The 6,741-nt window shown below is 42.2% G+C and overlaps 1 long non-coding RNA gene across 1 annotated transcript; it reads left to right on the top strand.

The window, feature by feature from the left end:
• Positions 1-3,607: 3,607 nt before the first annotated feature.
• On the top strand, positions 3,608-6,499 carry LOC122239482. Its single transcript, XR_006218670.1, has 4 exons — positions 3,608-4,050; positions 4,970-5,636; positions 6,204-6,372; positions 6,461-6,499. It is a non-coding gene; the product is annotated as an uncharacterized LOC122239482 (long non-coding RNA).
• The last annotated feature ends 242 nt before the right edge of the window (positions 6,500-6,741 follow it).

Here is a 6,741-nt window from a genome sequence, read left to right as displayed (position 1 = left end):
CGAAGGGACACGTGCACCCCCATGTTTATAGCAGCACTATCAACAATAGCCAAAGTATGGAAAGAGCCCAAATGTCCATCGATGGATGAATGGAGAAAGAAAATGTGGTGTGTGTGTGTATATATACATATATATATATATATATATATATATATATACATATATATATATATGTATATATATATGTGTGTGTGTGTGTGTGTATATATATATGTATATATATATAATGGAGTATTATTTGGCAATCAAAAAGAATGAAATCTTGCCATTTGCAACTACGTGGATGGAACTGGAGGGTATTATGCTAAGTGAAATTAGAGAAAGACAAATATATGACTTCACTCATATGAGGACTTGAAGAGACAAAACAGCTGAACATAAGGGAAGGGAAACAAATAATATAAAAACAGGGAGGGGGACAGAACAGAAGAGACTCATAAATATGGAGAACAAACTGAGGGTTATGGGAGGGGTTGTGGGGGGGGGGTGGGCTAAATGGGTAAGGGGCACTAAGGAATCTATTCCTGAAATCATTGTTGCACTATATGCTAACTAATTTGGATGTAAATTTAAAAACAATTAAAAATTTTTAAAAGTACTATAGATAAAAAGAGTCATGCATAATAATATTGACAATGGAAAGCAAACATGAATTGATTTTTAAAAATTTTATTGATTTAAGTAACCTCTACATCCAGTGTGGACCTTGAATTCATAACCCCAATATTGGGAGTTGCATTCTCCCTGAACTGAGCCCCCCAAGTGCCCCCATGAATTGATATTTTAATTAGAATTTTGTTTTGCTTATGTTTTGGATTAAGAAAGAGATGTGGTCAGTTAATGATTCTATTCTATTGTTTTATTGCAAACAAGACTGAGAAAGGGAACAAGTATTTCCACACTGGATTCTTCTTGAATGAATTCAAGCGAAGTTTCATCAAAATGAAAAACTGCCAAGTAGCTTTGCATTTGGTAAAGGTGTGAGATTGCATCCACAGAGGTGCTGATTTGCTCCTCCTCCAGAAGGACCAGCCCTTTGAATGTGCAGTGCTGGCCTCAGGGGGAGTGTCTGCAAATGTCTGTTAAGTCCCAGGGACTTGAGGGGTTTTGTCAGAAGCTTATGCTAAACACTATTTTTTCCCACCGGATTCTAGGTAGAGAAACTATGTCATCCAGTGTAGATGACTAGATCATTTCTGAAAAATTTTTAAAAATATTTATTTATTTTTGAAAGAGAGAGAACATGAGTTGTAGAGGAGCAGAGAGAGGGAGACACAGAATATGAAGCAGGCTCCAAGCTCCGAGCTGTTGGCACAGAGCCCGACACAGGGCTCGAACCCACGAACCATAAGGTCATGATCTGAGCCAAAGTCAGATACTTAAACCGACTGAGCCACCCAGGCACTCCATAGATCTTTTCTAACTGACAGTCCACAAGCCTAACATTGTGAGCCAGCTCCCAGCTGTGCAGCTCTTCTCGACATTTCCTTCTGTGAAGAACCCTGTGTTCTCGTGTTTGCCCTGTAGTGTTCTTGACACTTGTGATTTGCCAGAATCTTTACCCTACCTTGCAGCTCTGTTTTTGGTGGGCGCCTTTATCTCCTCAGGCCTCAAGGTCCTCCTCTCCAGATGAGGGATAGGATCTATGACCTATTCCAACCTCTTCTTCCATCTCTAGAATATTCAATACATAAAGAGAAGGACTGAGTTAAGAACCAATGCCTTTAAAGTAACTGGGAAGTTTCTCTCATCTGAGGGCTAAGGGGCACTTGGCAATCACTTATTGTTGTCTCAAAATTTTGTGAACTTTCCTTAAACATACACTTATGTTCTAGCCTTTCTTCTAGCTATTGACTCCAGAGAAATAAAAACATGTCCAAAGACTTGCACATGAATCTTTAGGTTAATATTATCTATTCACTTTTTTATTGAAGTACAGTTAACACAACTACATTACTTTCAGTTGTACAACATAGTGATTCAACAAGTCTGTACGTCAATGCTGTGCTCACCCCAAGTGTATCCAGCATATGTCACCACGCCATTACAGTATCATCGACTACATTCCCTATGCTGTGCCATTTGCTCTCGTGACTTATTTCATAGCTGTAAGCCTGTATCTCCCACTTCCCTTCATCCATTTTCTTCATCCCTCACCCTCACCTTCTGGCTACCACTCAGTTTATTCTCTGTTTTTATGGGTTTGTTTCTGCTTTTTGTTCATTTGTGTTTTAGAGTCCATATATAAGTGAAATCATACGGTATTTTTCTTTGACTTATTTCACTTAGTATAATACCCCCGAGGTCCGTCCACGTTGTCTCAAATGGCAAGATCTCATCCTTTGTTATGGCTGCACAATATTCTATTGCGTGTATGTGAATGAGTGTGTGTGTGTGTGTGTGTGTGTGTGTGCGCGCCATATCTTTATCCATTCATCTATTGGTGGACACTTGGGTTGCTTCCATGTGGGTTGGATATAGTAAATGTTGCAATGATAGGGTGCATATATCTTTTCAGATTAGTGTTATTGTAGTCTTTGGGTAAATACCTCAGTGGAATTACTGGATCATGGGTATTTCCATTTTTAATTTCTTGAGGGACCTCCATACCGTCTTCCACAGTGGCTGCACCAACTTACATTCCCACCAACAGTGCACAGGGGTTCCTTTTCCTCCTCTTTCTTGCCAACACTTGTTGTTTCTTGTGTTTTTGATTTTAGCCATTCTGAAAGTGTGAAGTGATAACGTATTAGGGTTTTCGTTTGTATTTCCTTGATAATTACTGATGTTGGACATGTTTTTCATGTGTCTGTTGGCCATCTGTATATCTTCTTTAGAAAAATGTGTATTCAGGTCCTTTGCCCATTTTTAATTGAATTATTTGGGGCAGGGGGGTTAGTGTTGAGTTGTGTAAGTTCTTTATATATTTTGGATGTTAATTCTTTATCAGATATGTCATTTGCAAATATTTTCTCCCGTTCAGTATGTTATGTTTTCATTTTGTTGATGGTTTCCTTCGCTGAACTTGCACATGAATATTTACTCACAATAGCCCCAAACTGGAAGCAACCTAAATGCCCATTAACAGATGAATGAATAAACAACATGTAGTGTATCCATACAATATACTACTATTTCGCAATAAAAAGGAACAAACTACTGATACATGCAACATGAATGAATCTCATTCTGCTGAATGAAAGAAGCCAGACACAAGGATACAGGCTGTATGAGTCCATTTATGTAAAATTCTAGAGAATGCAAACTATTATAGTGACAAAAAGCATTTCACTTGCTGCCTGTGGACGGCAGAAGACAAGGGCTCTTTTGGTGGTGAACGAGATGTTCTGTGCTGTGACTAGGATGGTAGTTTCATGGGTGTCCACAACTGCCAACATTCATCAAATTGCACACTTTAAACGGACAGAACTTATATGTAAACCATTTCTCGAGGGTACTGAGGAAAAATTTTTGTAAGCTCTTGACTGTTAAATCTGAGGCTTGAAGAAAATAATTACTGGGCAACGGAGAAGTTTTGTGGGGCTATGACATCACAAAAGGGTTAATAATCTTAAACATTCCGGAAAGCCCTTTAATTTCTGGGCAGCGCATATGAATTTGTAGTGCAAAAATTTTACCTTCTGGTTTCCGGTGAGCCTCAGACAAAGGACTGCCTTGAGGACTTAGCAGGGCCCTGGGCTGGATGAGCCAGCCTGCTCTTTCTCCAGCCTTGTGCAGATTCCTGAGAGCCAGCTGGCTCAGCAAACAAAGGCCAGGTCTCCTGTCTTTTTAGCATGTCAGGCTTCTTAAGACCGATTTTCCTTCCCTCCGCCTGAGGTGGTATGTGTCCACCTGGGGAGATTCCGTTCCACTTTTTTGAAACTAGAAAGCTGTAGGCCACATTCTTCCTTTATAGGCCACCTGGAGCGACCTATTTTAGTTGGCTCCACTTACAGAATCACAGGATGTGAGAAATCACAGGATGTTAGAAAGAACTTGAGAGATCGTCCTGGCCAACATCCCAAAGGAGGAAACGGAAGTCCAGAGAAGGTTAGTGACTGGCATAGGCTCACACAGCCAGGGCAGGACTATCAATTACTGTCTTCCCAGGTGTCTCTGCTTCCTTAATGTTGGCTCTGACTTGCTGAGAAACTGCAACCCAAGATCCCTGGCTGTCAAAAACTAGGTCCGAAACCCAAGATCGACTTCAGTGTGCGGTACTTTTTTTAAGAACGAAAGTTGCAAAATGGTTGGATTCTAGCTGGAAGAAAGGCAGCAGAGAGTCAGTTCTGACCTCCTATGAGGAAACATAAGGATCAGACCTCAGCTTGGGAATGAATGAGAGGCATTTATGATTATCGTAGAACTTGGCAGCACTTACAAAAGCCTGTTCCATGGTGGAAGCGACCGTGTTAAATTTCCGTTCTCATTTGCATTTATAAAAGTAAAATAAAAGTATTTCTGGGATAGGAACAATCTTTGTGATTGGGAAATGCCTCTTGGTCATTATTGCTCTTTTCACTCTTCATATATTTTTCCTTGATGGCTATTGAAATAGCAGATATTTTAAACAGAGAGAACATTCATCATGGCGGATTCTTGAAGTTGAATCCGATTCTTCCAGTGAAGTAGCCACTGCCAGAAAGTAAATGAGACCTTTCTGGAAGCTCCACTAACAGTCCCACATGGCTCTAGTTTTAAACTAGAGTTTGGCAGGCCCAGGTCTCGGTGTCCTCAACCCTCTCCTCTCGCATCTGGCCCATAGGTGCCTGGGCAGGAGCTGGGGTACAGGCGGCTGAGGATTCCTTGGGGGTCGTGCCGCTCTTTCCCAGTGGTATCCCAGCAGCACCCTCAATGCTGGTGTTGGTTTGGGGGGGGGGGGCGCAGAGATGACAGCCATGTAGTTACCAGTGGTCTTGGACCTTTGCATTGCTTGCTGTACTGGTGACATGTTGTGTTCTTCATGCAGATTCCCCAGAATAGAAGTTGCAGAATTTGGCAGAATGATTAGGGTGGAAACTTCAGGAAGAAGACTTCGGGTTGTTAGAGAGAAGCTCCCCACTCCCTAAGCTGAAGAAGAAGCATCCGCACACCCTGCTTCCACCCGGGGACTCCCAGATTGCCACACAATAGCACCTCCCAGAGGTGTCAGCAGTGGTGAGACCCGCCCTTCCCAGAGATACTGTTTTCTGTGCCCCTTTTCTTGCCCTGGTGGTCATGCTGTGTTGTGGCTGCAGCGAAAACCTTTTGTGTGTCAGACATGATGGGCAGCGTGGACAAGTCACACTGGTGCCCAACACCTCCCACCACTGAGCACTGTGAGGGCAGAGACTTGGTCTTCTTTGCAACCTATCTCTACCCCCTCACATGGAGGATATCTGTATACCCACAAGGACATACCATCAGCGTGCAGCAAATCTTGCTGAATGACAGACAAAGTGACATGTTGAGCAAGTGGATGATGAAAGTTTCTGACCTTAAATGTGGACTAATCAGATAAGTGTACTAGTGATACAAGAAATCACGGAAGATGCTGTGGGAGAAGAACTGAAACTTCTTCTAGAAAATCCATTAATGACCAGAATAGATCTCTGGCTTTTTTCATGTGCGTTGGATAACAACCATGGAGAATTGAGGTGGGTACTTTTCACTTCACCTCCTCTAATCCTGTGATTTGAAATCATTACCGTCATTGGGGCCACAGGTATTTGGGGCACCTGGACTGGCTAATTTATTTTCTCCTCCATTTTCTCTTTATTAATTATAAATGTGGTCTTTTACTTACCTAAGAACCAGGGATAGGACAGCTATTTCGAATCATCTTAATTTTTATTTACTTTTTTTTTTAACTTTATTAATTTTGAGTGCGAGAGAGAGGCAGAGAGGCAGAGAGAGAATCCCAAGCAGGCTCCATGTTGTCAGCACAGAGCCCGATGTGGGGCTTGATCCTACTAACTGTGAGATCACGACCCGAGCCGAAATCAAGAGTCTGATGCTCAACGGACTGAGCCACCCACGTGCCCCTCTCGTACTGTTTTTTTTTTTAAATTAGCATACAAGTACGCTGTCGTGTCTCTTACTTTAAGGTTTACCTTTAATCCTCAGACCTATCAGTTGATTTCTTCTTTTTCACCGAAAAACTCTGAAAAAAATGGTGTCTTCGTGAATTTGCTCCACTTCCTAACTTTCCACTTGCTCTTCAGATTCCTCCATTGTGGCTTCTGCCCTGCCTGCTCCACCAAAATCGCTCTCTCCAAGCTAACCAGGGACCTCCAGCTTGCCACACCGGGGGGCATTTCTGCCTCTTCTTACTGGCACGCTCCTCACGGGACCAGCTGAGCATCCTTCTCTTGTACATGAAAGAAAATCCAAGTGAGTGTAGCGAGAAGAGTAAGTTTCTTGTACTGTTTTTCATTTTTAAAAGACTATTTTTTTTTCATGGCTATTTATTTTGAGACAGAGAGAAAGCATGAGCAGAAGACAGGCAGAGAGAGAGAGAGGGAGAGAGAGAATCCCAAGCAGGCTCCAGGCTCCAAGCTGCCAGCGCAGAGCCCAACGCGGAGCTCAAACTCAAGTACCGTGAGATCATGATCTGAGCTAAAATCAAGAGTCGGATGTTTAATCGACTGAGCCACCCAGCCTCCCCTCTTGTACTGTTTTTTTAAATAATTTTCTCCTCTCTGCTTTTTTCTACTCCCCAACGTCAGTCAGATATTGGATTAGCTGAATTAACCCTAACTA

The sequence above is a fragment of the Panthera tigris genome, chromosome A1, assembly GCF_018350195.1.
Source record: "Panthera tigris isolate Pti1 chromosome A1, P.tigris_Pti1_mat1.1, whole genome shotgun sequence".
NCBI lineage: Eukaryota > Metazoa > Chordata > Mammalia > Carnivora > Felidae > Panthera > Panthera tigris.
This window is presented reverse-complemented; position numbering and strand designations above follow the sequence as displayed.